Consider the following 14,383-nt stretch of genomic DNA (forward strand, 5'->3'; position numbering starts at 1 on the left):
GTGCGCCATCTCTTCTTCTCCTCCGACGCCGCCGTGAATCTTCTTTGTTCGAGGAATCCTTATCCGGCTCCGGTGTCTTCTGCTCTTACCGAGCTAAGTTTTCCTCCTCTGCTTCTTTCCCGCTCTGAGAAAAGGTACTTTTAATATATCAATTTTTTCTCTCCATTTGAATAATGTTTGTGCTACAACATTAATTTAGCAAGGCATGAAGTGAAAAACTTGATCTTAATATAGCTGAGCAAGAGTTCTAATAACTTTTTCTACTGGTTGTCTCAGTTACACATGTACTTCAAGTATCTAGTGAACCAACAATTGATAAGGGAATATATGGTTACTACTGTCTTGCATACTTCAACAACTATCCATATAAATATTTTGCACCTCTCATCTACTGAAAATGACTGGATTTATACTGTTTTTTTGGCAATATTTCAAAACCATTAAAATGAAGTATAAATGTTGTTTTTCATTCATTACTTTGCTCAAATATTATGGTCATCTTATCTTCATTGCAAAGAGTTTGGAACATTGATCTATATAGGAATATGGGGAATGATGATTCTTGACGTGTAAAGCCTTATAAAATCAGGCAAGAAAACAGAAAATAAATACTTGTTATGGTGGCATGTTTACTGGATAGGATCCATATTAGAAGTGGGAATCATAATAGGTCAAGTCAGATTTTTGGAAAATTTGATCCAACCCAATTAATTTTGGTTATCAAGAAATTTCAACAATAGTCAGATTAAATATGAATAAAAAAATTATTCCATTTAGTTTTTGAGTTTCCAATTATTTTTTTTTTTGGTTTCAGAATCTTGAAAGTTTAATTAAAACCAAAATCCAAATACCACTTTAAATATTTCAATCTTGAGCTGAAACTTGAAATAGTTAAAATTCTAGGTTGACTCAAATCCATTTTTCTAGTTTGCCTGAGGATTATCAAATATTTCTGCTTACACCTATTTAAACTATAGACGATATAGGATTTTATTCACATCAGAGATGAATATTTCGAAGTTGAGACAATAGTCCAAAGGACATGTCTTTCTTTACCTGAACAGTCAAAAGAATTAAGAGAATCCTGACTTATTTAAGTTATTTAATGTAAGTTGCTTATTAATTTTATTGAAATTTATCATCAAACTTATTTATAAGAGTTACGATGGTGTAAGTGCTTTGTTTGGGACTATATGTGTGCTTTGTTTGAATCTGAGGCATTTCAGGTAACTCATTCTATAATAAATGTCTTTTTATATAAAAATTTAATTATTTATTCTATAACTATTATTTTATTTATATGAAATTTTGTATTGTAGAAATGATCTACCATAAATGCTGAAAATCGAGGGAAACTTCCATATAACCATCGTGGAGGTTCTAAATCATTCATTCAATATAGTTACGATGGTGTAAGTACTACTTTTATAGTTTTCATATATTGTTTGTTGATTAAAAATTAACAAATTATTTTTTTTTCAGACCGATCAGTTACAAAGAAAAGATCGAATTACTGTTTTTTAATGAAACTCATTATAGCTCGTCAAAAGGGTGGATTGATGAGACGGCCAAAACTGCATATGTATGTTGTGTCCTTATTTAGTGAATTTATTCTTAACTGTGTATAATTATTTTTTATGATATTTTTAACATGTTATTTTTTCTAGGATGATATGGTTAGATTACGTGATGAGTGTATTCAAACACAAAATCCAGAAGAGATCATCAATGTAGTCAAAATTGCATATACAGTTTGTGATCAGGTCCGCGATACTCGTTCTTATACTTACAATTTATGATCAGGTCGGCGATACTCGTTCTTATACTTTCCTGCCATACTAAAATTTTTATTCACATAAATTTTATTTATATTATCTTCCTGCCATACAGATTGTTATCTTTTTCTTACATCCAAAATATATTATATAATCTTTCTTTTTAGTTATATCTTTAGAGGTTAAGGACTCAATATTTGAGTGGGTTAATTTAGAATGTTGTTATGCATTGAAGAGGTAAAGGGAATTAAAATCATGTCCAACAGTTTCAACATGTCTAGGGAATTAAAATCATGTTTCAACAAGTAATCATGTCCAACAGTTTCAACGTGTCAACAATTTCAACATGTCTAGGGAATTAAAATGATAGTGAATAGCAAAACAAGCCAATAAATGTCTAACAAAACTTCATGTGCTTAGAATACAACATATATGCTATGAACAGAAAATGAACCCATGAGTGAAGGGAAGTAATTATCTATTTAACCATGAGAACTCGGATTTCATCGATAAGTGTATCGCTTCTTTCCTTTGCTTGCTTGGTAGCTATTTCTAGAGACATAACTACATCACCCAATGAAAGCTACAAAAAGAGAGAAATCTAATTAAACAAACAAGAAGATAACATGGCCAACAAGAAAGAGGTCAACAACATCTTACAATTGGAAGGTCTAGCTCAGGAATATGTTGGGACATAGACAGAACATCAGCAGCCTGATCCACATCCCGCCATTCTTTATTTAGCTTTCAGATAAAATTATCATCACAAAGCAACACAGAAAGCTCAACTTTATCATACTTGTCAATGTCATCCATAGAAGTATCTCTTGTCTTATATATGAGGCTTTTAGATTACACTCAATGTTGATTTGCTTTACTGTTAAGATTCTGAGGAAACATCAGATATGACATGCTGTTACTCTCTTCTAGGATTTTCACAATTACTAATTATTAAACAGTCATGTGTTATTTTTAAATATGTTGAAACTTGTATTAGGTCCTCAGTACTCGTTCGAGATACATTAGAGGACTTGGAAGTGGACCAAAGCCAGTTAAGTCCACTTCTTCATATGTCACATTCTCAAGCAGATCAACTAACACCGTATTATGTGAAAAACTTGAATCCACTCAAGAATAATTAGCAAACACCAAAGTTTAATTAGCAAGTTAGGTCCACTATGATGTTATGGATTTCTAGATGTGAACTTGATGTTTTGAACTTGTTACTTGTTTGTACTTCATTTGGATTGTTACTTGTGTACTTTATTTGTTATGTTACTTGATGTTAGACATTGATGTTGAGTACTCGCATCTCTTTTTTGTCAATGTTGCTAGATTTGTGAATTTATACTTTGATGAAGTATGAGTTGTTTGTGAGTTTATTTGTGAATTTGTTATTTGAGTTAGTATTTGTATAAGTTTGTGAATATTGTTGTTAGAGTTATGATTATTGTGAATATAGTTGTTAGAGTTGTGATGATTGTATGAGTTTGTAGATGTGTATTTAGATAATGCAGCAAATATTTTTTTTTAAAAAAAATGAAAGTTAGCGACGATTTTGAAGGAATCGTCGCTAAGATTAGTGTTAGCGACGAATTAGGGCAATATCGTCGCTAACAACTCGAACCTGCTTTTGTAACTGTTTGCAGCGAATTTGAACGGGGTTAGCGACGAAATATTTCGCCGGTAACATTTTAGCAAAAAAAGACATCAATATCGTCGCTAACAACTCAAACCTGCTGGCCTTATCATTGATGCGGCGAAAGGAAACTTGGTTAGCGACGATTTAATTCGTCGCTAAAACTTTAGCTGCGAAATTAATCTAAATCGTCGCTAATATCATCGATACCGATCGTATCCGTTTGCAGTCAAATAAAACACGTTAGCGACGATATATGTTGGCATTAGCGACGACACTCGGGAGATCGTCGCTAACGTGTTTGCAACGACAAAAGTTGGATTCGTTGCAAACAAATTTCTTAGCGACGAATAAATTTAATTCGTCGCTAAAGGTTTAGCGTCGATTAAAATGTCTTAGCGACAAGTTAATTATGTCGGTAATATGTTGGCGACGAAACCTTATAAAATCGTCGCTAATAATTGTTTACGACAAGCTTATAACGACGACTCTGGCGACGAAATTATATCGTCACAAATAATGGGTAGCGACGAAATATAATATATTAGCGACGAAATAGTTCGTCGCTAAATATCAGTTTTCTTGTAGTGAGGGTTAAGGCAATTAACCCTAGTTAATCGTTGGATTTATATTAGGAAGGTCGAGATTTATGGTTTAGGGGGTTTTCCCTAAATTGTTCTTAAGGATTTTTATTTAGCTATTCATTTAATTTGTAGCTAAATAAAAATGTATGTTTGATATCACAGGACCTTGACGCGAGACGAGCATCTCGACGTTCGAGTTGGACCGGAGTGATCTTTTCTATCAGAGGCGGGTACTTTTGACTTTATGTCTTTGATATGCATAGTAGTGAATTTGACAAATAGCAATAATTATGTTTCTTATTTGCTTCGGTTAGTCACTACCCGATACCTGTTACATGCTTGGTTGATTGCTTGTTTTACATCTCATGTTATTACTTACCTGATTATACATGCTTATAGGGGTAGTGATATAACCATACTTCACCATGTTCAGGACCTAGGTGTGATACCTTATCCGATCTGTGTACCCTTGATATGATTTATTGACTATGGTGCACATCATATATGTATATAGATTGGTTCAGTATATTACCATGTTTAGTGTCATGCACCATTCGTATGATTGCATGCTGTGTGATAGATTGCTCCATTATTGTCGAGCACATCACCAGATCCATCACTGTTCGGTGCTCCGTTGTGACGCTCATAAGTAGCGTGACGCAGTGTGGTAGCACGTCAGTTTGCTCGTTCGGTGCTCCGTTGGTCTGCTCATGGGTAGTGTGATTGCAGCGTGATAGCACGTCGGGATCCCTCCCCGTCATCGTGTACCGGGAGATGAGAGCATTGCGCTCCCCCATTTATAATTTGGGGTAGGAGGATGTGCGTCATCCGACAACATCCCGTCCTCTCGGTCACTCATCAGGAGTAGTGATGCAGTGTGCACAGTTGTCACAGCCCTACCCACTCAGTCCCACCATTGTGTGTGAGATGGCTGACTGGCGTCAGGGGTGACCATGACTGCATTGGCATCATACGCATTGATGCATTTATTTCTTGTGATTGTGTTTGCTGCATTTATTTGCTGCATATTGGTTGGATGCCCATGCTTGACATGCATACAGGATTTCTATACCTCTCGGACTGTTTATCTTTGTACCAGGTCCTGGTTAGTACAGTATTCTCCTGTTTATTTCAGTTTGCATTTACCTTTATTACGTCAAGAGACTGTACGCATGATTAGTGCTAGATGTTATTTCCTTACTATGTATATCAGTTGTTACCCGCTGAGGAGTTGACCCACCCCGTGGATATTTACTATTTTCAGGTTGATGCTGTCAGGAGAGTTCTAGTCGCTAGTCCCCTGTAGTCCATGAGGACGTCGTGATTAACTTTTAGTCTTTCTTGCTTTAGACTATGTTTGGAATTGTTTGTGTTGATACAATTGGATCTTGTATGGATTCTTATTGCCTATGAGTTTTATTTGGATTTGTTTTACTACATGCCTGCCTGGACGGCAGAAGAGGTAAGTTAATCTTATCATTGCATTTGAGCTTTATGAGTGTAGTGGAGTAGGAATATGCTTCGAGCTTTATGGGTATAATTGAGTAGGGTTGTTTTTGAGTCATATTATCACTGTTACAGTTTGTTAAATTATTAACTGCGTGGGTGATTGTTTATTATTGTTATTTTTCCAGCCACATGTGGCTGAGGTATATGGTGATGTAGTAAACGTTCAGATTGTCCGCCGTACAGGGGAGATGTTGCCGAAATTTCTTCGGACAGGGACTCCTCCGGGGCATGACATAATGTCCTTGGGTAGTAGGTTCTTATCTACAATATATCAATTGATTGAATTGATAGTGAGATATTGTAGAGAACACTACTCTTAACTATTCATGTTCAAGCATTAATATACAAGGACAATATTAATGCATTGAGACTAGCATGTAGGTCAACGGATGACTTAATCTCACAAGTGATGGATATGAGATATCAGGTTGATACATGGGTGTAATTAGAGAATATATACTAAATGACCAGTCATGAGAATGTTTCATAGATCGTTATATGAGTGCCATAAACATTCTCATGTGACTATTAGTATAAATAGTCCTTAGACCTGAAGTCACTACGGTTCCCTACATAAGGAGTTGTATACTTTGGTATCGACAAACGTCACCTGTAATAGGGTGGGCCATAAAGTCAATCACTGGGTATGCAATAAGTTATGCGGAGGGATGTGAGTGATGTAGATGAGATCTATCCCTTTCATATAACGGAAGTGATATCTGTGGACCCCTTGATTAGTAGGACACAAGAATGCATGACCATGCTTAAATAAGTCAATATGCGATATTGAACTTGTTTATTGAGTGTGTCTACTTAGGGATCAAGAAACACAAAGATTGATAAGAGGATGATACGGTCTATACCTCATTAATCAATCTAGATATCAAGGATAGAAGGACTGAGTCATACAAGATAATAGACACGGAAAGGTTTGGTCAGATCTCGACTTTCTCATCACTTGGGTTGCAATGATGTATTGCTAGATGCCACTCATTGTTTATGTATCTAAAATGATTTTAGATACATTGCCAACGTTACGAGAGCCTATTGGGTCACACACAAAGAACACGTTGACTTGGAGATGGATTATAGAGTTAAGTCTAATCCGAATTATACACATTAAGTTATAATCAAATGAATTAGGATTAGACTCATTGAGTAATGGGTTAGACTCATTGGTTTATTGGGTTAATGTCTTATTGGGTTAATGGTTAATCCAATATTCTAAATCCAACCCATTAAGATTAATGAATATTAATAGAGATTATTATATCATTAATCATAAGAAGATCAAGAGACAAAAGTATTTCGTATTCATTGAATGAATACAAAAGACATTTGTAAAAATAACCTTTAGGTAAAGTAACCTTATTGGTAAAATAACCTTTTTGGTGAAGTAACCTATTTGGTAAAGTAACCCTTTTGTGAAGTCACCTTATATAGATGAATTGACCTTTTGGGTGAATGTGATCTTCTTGGTTTTTGCTCTTCTTCCTTTTCTTCTCTTGGCCAAAACAACCTTGTAGAGTTGCTAGCACAACAAAGGTTGTTTCTTCTCCAAGTTGTGAGTTTGTGAGACAGACGGAGAGCATGTTCGTGTGGATACTGTAGAGGCACGGACGTACTGATCGCACTGAGATCTACATCTAAAGAAACGTTGCTGTCGGGATTGCGAAGGGCACACAACAAAGGTATAACTTTCTCATGTAGAAAAATTAAAACTTAGTATATGGTTTCCTTTCGCATGGATCTTCTGGAAAGGAATTAGATGTTTTCTGCTGCGCTTTTACGTGTTTAGCGCCCTAGTTCCTAACAGTGGTATTAGAGCCACTTGCGAAGGCATATACTAAGTAGTTATAATTTCATATGTGATATAGAAATTGCATGGCATGTTTATTATGATTTGCATGATTATGAGCAAGTTTCGGCCAAGAGGTTTTTAGCGAAACCATCATGGTGTTGTTGCTCATAATTAGTTGTTTAAATCATAGTAAATTTTGTCATAATAGATTGAGAATGTTATATGACATGGTGCATGGTTATGTCCCTTAAACCTCGATGTGATTGGATGTGTGTGTTGTAATTCATAATACGGCCTGCGTGCCATGCCTATCCTCTTTTATTCTAGTTGTAAATTTAGACTACACTCGAATGTAACTCGAGTTTTCTTTAGGTTTTGTAATGTACAAATTAGAGAAGAACAAGTCTACTTCACAACGATGAAAAGGGAGGAGGACAACAATACTTGACGACCGAGGAAATACTTGAAGAAGATGCTTTGACCTAGGTTGACCTTACGATCTTCTCATTGGCTTGAGAGGATCATAGAAAATGGGGCCATAACCATGTCACGTTTATTTTATGCATATATGTGATGTGTGCCATGATATGCTGATTTTGTATGTGATGCATGTGTAGTTTAATCATGATTAGGTCTTTTAAATATGCCTACCAAAGTTAGTACTAACTACTAGCTCGATCAATTGTAGTCAGGTTTTGCCAAAGCAAAGTGACTCGATTTATCTTGCTAGAGTGCAACAGGATAATTGTGATGTCCGACTACTAAACTTTGGGTGTGACTTAACTAAGTTGAGAACTTAAAGGCATATCCCATATGATGAAATTTAAATTATACTAGTCTTGGGCGATTAGCCAAAGCTAACTCAAGATGAGTTATAATGTGGATTTCATAAGATGGGAAAATGAACAAATAGTCTTGTTCACCCAATGATACAAGAGTTACATAGGATGTAATTGGTAAACGTTGTCTACCTAAGTTATACAAATTTTGGGCGATTAGCCAAAGCTAACTCAAGAAAAGGTATAATATGGATCTTGTCCAATTGGTACACGTTGCCTACCTAAGTTATACTAAGTCTTGGGCGATTAGCCAAAGCTAACTCAAGATGAGATATAATATGGATCTTGTCCCACATGAATGTTATCGCGATTGGATTTGAAGCTAGTAGTGTGCGTAAAACCACATCCATGACTTGCTTCTACCAAAACTTTACAATTTAGTGGGAGAATCATTTAATTAAAGGCCTAGTTAAATGATCAAAAATATGATACTTATTTTTGCATTTTACTGTTGTAGATCACCATGTCGTCAAATACGTCGAATACTCTCTCTTTGCGATTTGTCCTTGATAAGGACAAGGTCAATGGAGCTAACTTCCTGGGCTGGTATAGAAACCTTAGAATAGTTCTCAAACAAGAAAGAAAACTGTACGTCCTAGAGCAACCCATTCCTGAAGCACCCCCCACGACTGCTACTAAAGCTGATAAGGATGCTTATAAGAAGCATCATGATGATGCATTAGATGTATCATGCCTTTTGCTCGCCACCATGAACTCTAAACTTCAGAAGCAATATGAGAACATGGATGCTTATGATATGGTTGAACATCTTAGACAACTATATCAAGGACAAGGAAGGCATGAGAGATTTGAGATCTCCGAGGCTCTATTTCAATGCAGAATGCAAGAAGGAAGTCCCGTAGGGACTTATGTGCTCAAAATGATCGGGTATGTAGAGAACCTACAACGATTGGGATTTCCACTAGGCCAAGAATTGGCCACTGACCTTATTTTTCAATCATTTCTTGAAACATACAGTCAATTTGTCATGAATTATAACATGAATGAAATTGACAAGCCATTGCCTGAGATGTTGAACATGTTAAGAACTGCTGAACTCAACCTTAAGAAGGCAAAGCCTAGTACCATTTTTATGGTGCCAAAGGGCAAAGGCAAGTGGAAGCCTAAAGGTAAGGGTAAGACCCAAGCCAAAGGCAAAGGCAAGCCTTATGCATTGAAACCTAAAAGCGGGGTAGCTAAGGAAGGAACCTGTTTCCACTATGGTGAAAAAGTGTAGGTGCAGCGGAGGCCGGCAAGAGGGGGGTGAATTGCTGCAAACAAAAATTAAATATACCCTTCTCAGATTTCAACTCAGAAAAGTAATAGTAAAATTAAAACAAGCAAGGAAATAGATATTAAGTAGTAGACATGATTTAACCTGGTTACAATCAAGGAGGTTGTTAATCCAGGGCAGTAGAAAAATCTCCTTTGCTGAAGGCGGAGAAGCCTTTTATACTTTGGAAGCTTAGAACTATTACTAGGAAAGAGTACACAGTTGATTGCTTGAGTTGTTTTGAATTCCTAGCTCCAGGGGCCTTTAAATAGTCTCTGGAAATCTGATCTCGAAGCTCCAAGGCGCCTCTAACGAGGGTCTAAGGCACCTCCAAGCAAGTGATTGGATAGAACTCTATCCGAAGGCAAACGGTCGGATTGACTGGGTTGAAGGCGCCTTCAACCTGGCTGAAGGCGCCTTCAAGCTGGCAGCTCAGCTTCTTGACTTCATTTCCAGCTTCCTTTGACTTCCAACGCTCCGATCTTTTGGGTGATTGCGGCCAACCGGAATAAGGCTCACCCGAACTCAATTCCCGGCCTTCTCCTCGAGCAGCCTTCCGTCCCGGCTTAACGTCCCTCGAACGCCGCGCACACTCTTCACGCCCACCGGAGTACTTTTTCGCAGCTCTCTCGTCCTTCGGACGCACCGAGCCCATCGGCTCCCTTCCCGTGCCGTCTTTCTCACTAGCTGCGTCTTCCGCTCGACTTCCTGTGCTCCTAAGCTCCTGCACACTCAGACACAGGGATCAAACACAAAGTAGGACCTATCCAACTTGGTTGATCACATCAAAACTACCACGGGGTCTAACAATCTCTCCCTTTTTGATGTTCATCAACCCAAGTTCAAGTTAGAGTTAAAATAGATACAAATAGTAATTTTAAAGGAAATTACTAAAACTAACATATTTAAGCATAAATTTGCAATAAATAAAATTGCAACACTCTTTAGTAAAAAAATGTTTGAAAAATATTTTAATTTTTAATTTTCCTAACTCCCCTAAGCTTGTACCTTTCTCTCCCCCTTTGATCACAGTAAAAATGGGGTACCAATAAAAGAATATTAAGCAAATTTTTAAGGTAGAAAAAATTCTGAGCAAAAAAAAAAAATTTAAAAAAAATTCTAAGTGAAATTGAATTTTCAGAAAAATTTTCTAAGAAAAAAGATGATTTTTTAGAATTTTTCCAGGAAAAAATTTCTTAACAAATTTTTTTTTAAAGTTAGAACTTTCAAGAAAAATTTCTAAGTAAAAATTTTTTTTGTTTATTTTAAAAAATGTTTGATAAACTTTCAAAGCATTATTTAATTCTTGATTTTAATACTTTTTCAGAAAGTTAATTAAACATTTTATTTCAATATTTCAGCTTCCAGGTCGTGGCGAGGCACTAGGCCTTCTTGGTTATCGGAACAACAACCACTTCCTTAGACAAAGCTTCCATAAAGAATTTCAATGTTTAATTTTCTCACTTTAAAGCTTTTAACTTAAAAGAAATTAATTTAGCACAGATTTTGGAACCCAATAGAGGTTCCTTCCTACATGATTAATCAGATATTTAGGGGGCACATAAATTTTGGGCACTTTTCTAAGTTGACCCTGATGGTTTCTAATGTACCAGTTCAATTTTCCATAAGTTCTTAATTTTGAGTTTGGAAATTTATTTAAGCATGCATCATGTTTCAAACTTTCAATTTCATTTTTCAACTTTACATTTTCTAATTTTAAATACTCATTTTCTTTTTCTAATTGATCTAACTCTTTAGAAAGTACTTTAATAAAGCGAAAAGACTGAGTTGGGGTTAGATTGCGTACCTTACTTATCTGACTCGGTGACGCTCCCCCTTCACTGCAGCTTTCCTCTTCTGATGAACCTCCCCCTTCATCCATGCTCATCTCTGAGCTTGAGTCTTCTTCCAGTTGATGGTTCGCCATTAGCGCTAACCCCGAGAATTCTTCGATGTCCGACTCAGAGGATGACGAATCTGACCAAGTAGCCTTCAGGTTCTTGTGTTGGAGGGTTCTGGTTTATTGTATTTTGACTTTTCCTTTTCTTTCTCCTTTCTCTTTAGCTTTGGGCAGTCATCTTTGATGTGCCCCTCTTCGTTGCAGTTGTAGCAACGAACCGTCCTCTTCTTTCGATGATGCCTCAGCGATTTAAATTTGTTAGTACTAAAAAACTTATTGAAGCGTCTTACCAGTAGTGCCGCTTCAGATTCCTCAACTGAGGCTTTGGAGTCAGAACCGTTTACTTTTGCCTTTAGGGCTATGTTCTGACTGGTCTTCTCTACTCCATTGGGCTCTAAAACTCGATATTCATGAAGTTCAAAAGTCGAAAACAATTGTTCTAAAGTACTTACCTCGAGGTCCTTAGAGATGTAGTACATATCTACTAAGGAAGCCCACTCTGGAGTTCTGGGGAAGGCGTTGAGCGCGTACCGGATAGAGTCCCGGTTTGTTACCTCTTCTCCAAGATTAGTTAGTTGCGTGATCAACTCTTTGATCCTTGCTTGGAGCTACGCTACCTTCTTGCCTTGGTTCATCTGGAGGTTCGTCAACTGGTTCCGGAGGATGTCGTGCCTTGCTAGCTTCGCTTCGGAGGTGCCTTCGTGGAGCTCCAGGAATTTTTCCCAGAGATCTTTTGCAGAGTAGTAGCTTCCGATCCGATTTACCTCCTGAGGTGGCAGAACGCTGAGTAGATAGAACTCAGCCTTCCCGTTGGTGACGAAGTCTGCTTGTTCCTTTTTCGTCTAGGTATTTTCCTCCTTATCTTTCGGAACTGCATAGCCATATTTCATTATTAAAAGAATGTCAAATTCAGTTTTAAAAAATACCTCCATTTTGTGGTTCCATGTGGCGAAGTCTTCGTCGAACTTTGGGGGATGTATATTTGCTCCGGCCATATTCTTGATCGTTGTGCTTCAGTCGGCTGTTAGTCCTTCTGAGGCGGTCTGACTCTGATACCAATTGTAGGTGCAGCGGAGGCTGACAAGAGGGGGGGGGGGGGGGAATTGCTACAAACAAAAATTAACTATACCCTCCTCGGATTTCAACTCAGAAAAGCAATAGTAAAATTAAAACAAGCAAGGAAATAGAAATTAAGTAGTAGACAGGAGTTAACCTGGTTACAACCAAGGAGGTTCTTAATCCAGGGCAGTAGAAAAAGCTCAGTAGAAAAATCTCCTTTGCTGAAGGCGGAGAAGCCTTTTACACTTTGGAAGCTAAGCAGTATTGCTAGGAAAGAGTACACAGTTGATTGCTTGAGTTGTTTTGAATTTCTAGCTCCAGGGGCCTTTAAATAGCCTCTGGAAATCTGATCTCGAAGCTCCAAGGCGCCTCCAACGAGGGTCCAATGCGCCTCCAAGCAAGTGATCGGATAGAACTCTATCCGAAGGCAAACGGTCGGATTGACTGGGTTGAAGGTGCCTTCAACCTGGCTGAAGGCGCCTTCAAGCTGGAGGCACCTTCAACCTGGCTGAAGGCGCCTTTAAGCTGGCAGCTCAACTTCTTGACTTCATTTCCAGCTTGCTTTGACTTCCAAAGCTCCGATCTTTTGGGTGATTGTGGCCAACCGGAATAGGGCTCACCCGAACCCAATTCCTGGCCTTCTCCTCGAGCAGCCTTCCGTCTCGGCTTAACGTCCCTTGAATGCCGCGCACGCTCTTCACACCCACCGGAGTACTCTTCCACAGCTCTCTCGTCCTTCGGACGCACCGAGCCCGTTGGCTCCCTTCCTGTGCCATCCTTCTCACTAGCTGCGTCTTCCGCTCGATTTCCTGTGCTCCTAAGCTCCTGCACACTCAGACACAGGGATCAAACACAAAGTAGGACCTAACCAACTTGGTTGATCACATCAAAACTACCACAGGGTCTAACAAAAAGGACACTGGAAGCGGAACTGCAAGTTGTACTTAGAGGAAGTGAAACGGAAGAGAAGTAAGACTTTTGCCTCAGGTATAAATGTTATAGAAGTCAATCTATCTATTTCTTCTTCATGGGTATTAGATACCGGGTGTGCATCTCACATTTGTACTAATGTGCAGGGGCTGAGAAATAATAGATCTTTGACAAAGGGCGAAGTGGACCTACAAGTAGGCAATGGTTCAAGAGTTGCTGCTATAGATGTAGGAACATATTCCTTATCTTTGTCCACTGGGTTTGTTTTCGAACTTGAAGAGTGCTGTTATGTGCTTGCCTTAACTAAGAACATCATCTTTGTTTCTTTTTTGGACAAGAAAGGATTCTCATTTTTAATAAAGGACAAATGTTGTTCTGTTTATTTCAATGAAATGTTCTATTGTAGTGCACATCTTGTGAATGGACTCTATGTTCTAGACTTTGACAACCCAATCTATAACATAAATACCAAACGATTCAAGTCTAATGATTTGAACCAAACATATCTCTGGCATTGTCGCTTAGGTCACATAAATGAGAGTCGCATATCCCAACTCCATAAGGATGAACTATTAGACTCATTTGATTTTGAATCATATGAGGTATGCAAATCTTGTCTTCAAGGCAAGATGACAAAGACTCCATTTAGTGGACATAGCGAAAGAGCTAATGACTTGTTAGGACTCATACATACTGATGTATGTGACCCTTTTAAAATAGCAGCTAGAGGAGGCTACCATTATTTCATTACTTTTACTGATGATTTCAGTAGATATGGCTATGTGTATTTGATGAGACACAAGTCAGAATCCTTTGAAAAATTCAAAGAATTCAAGAATAAAATACAAAATCAACTTGGCAAGAGTATTAAGATGCTTCGATCAGATCGAGGTGGGGAATACCTTAGCCAAGAATTTCATGACCATCTTGCTAGAGTGTATACTAAAAGCCTAGCTTTTGTAAACATTTATTTTTGAAATAAAAGAATCACATTGGTCAAATGTCTACATTTATTTGTGAAGTGTAGTTGTTTAATTAATTTATATTGTAGATAACATGGTGTATGGTGTCACA

This window comes from Zingiber officinale, chromosome 1B (genome assembly GCF_018446385.1).
Source record: "Zingiber officinale cultivar Zhangliang chromosome 1B, Zo_v1.1, whole genome shotgun sequence".
Taxonomy (NCBI): Eukaryota; Viridiplantae; Streptophyta; class Magnoliopsida; order Zingiberales; family Zingiberaceae; genus Zingiber; species Zingiber officinale.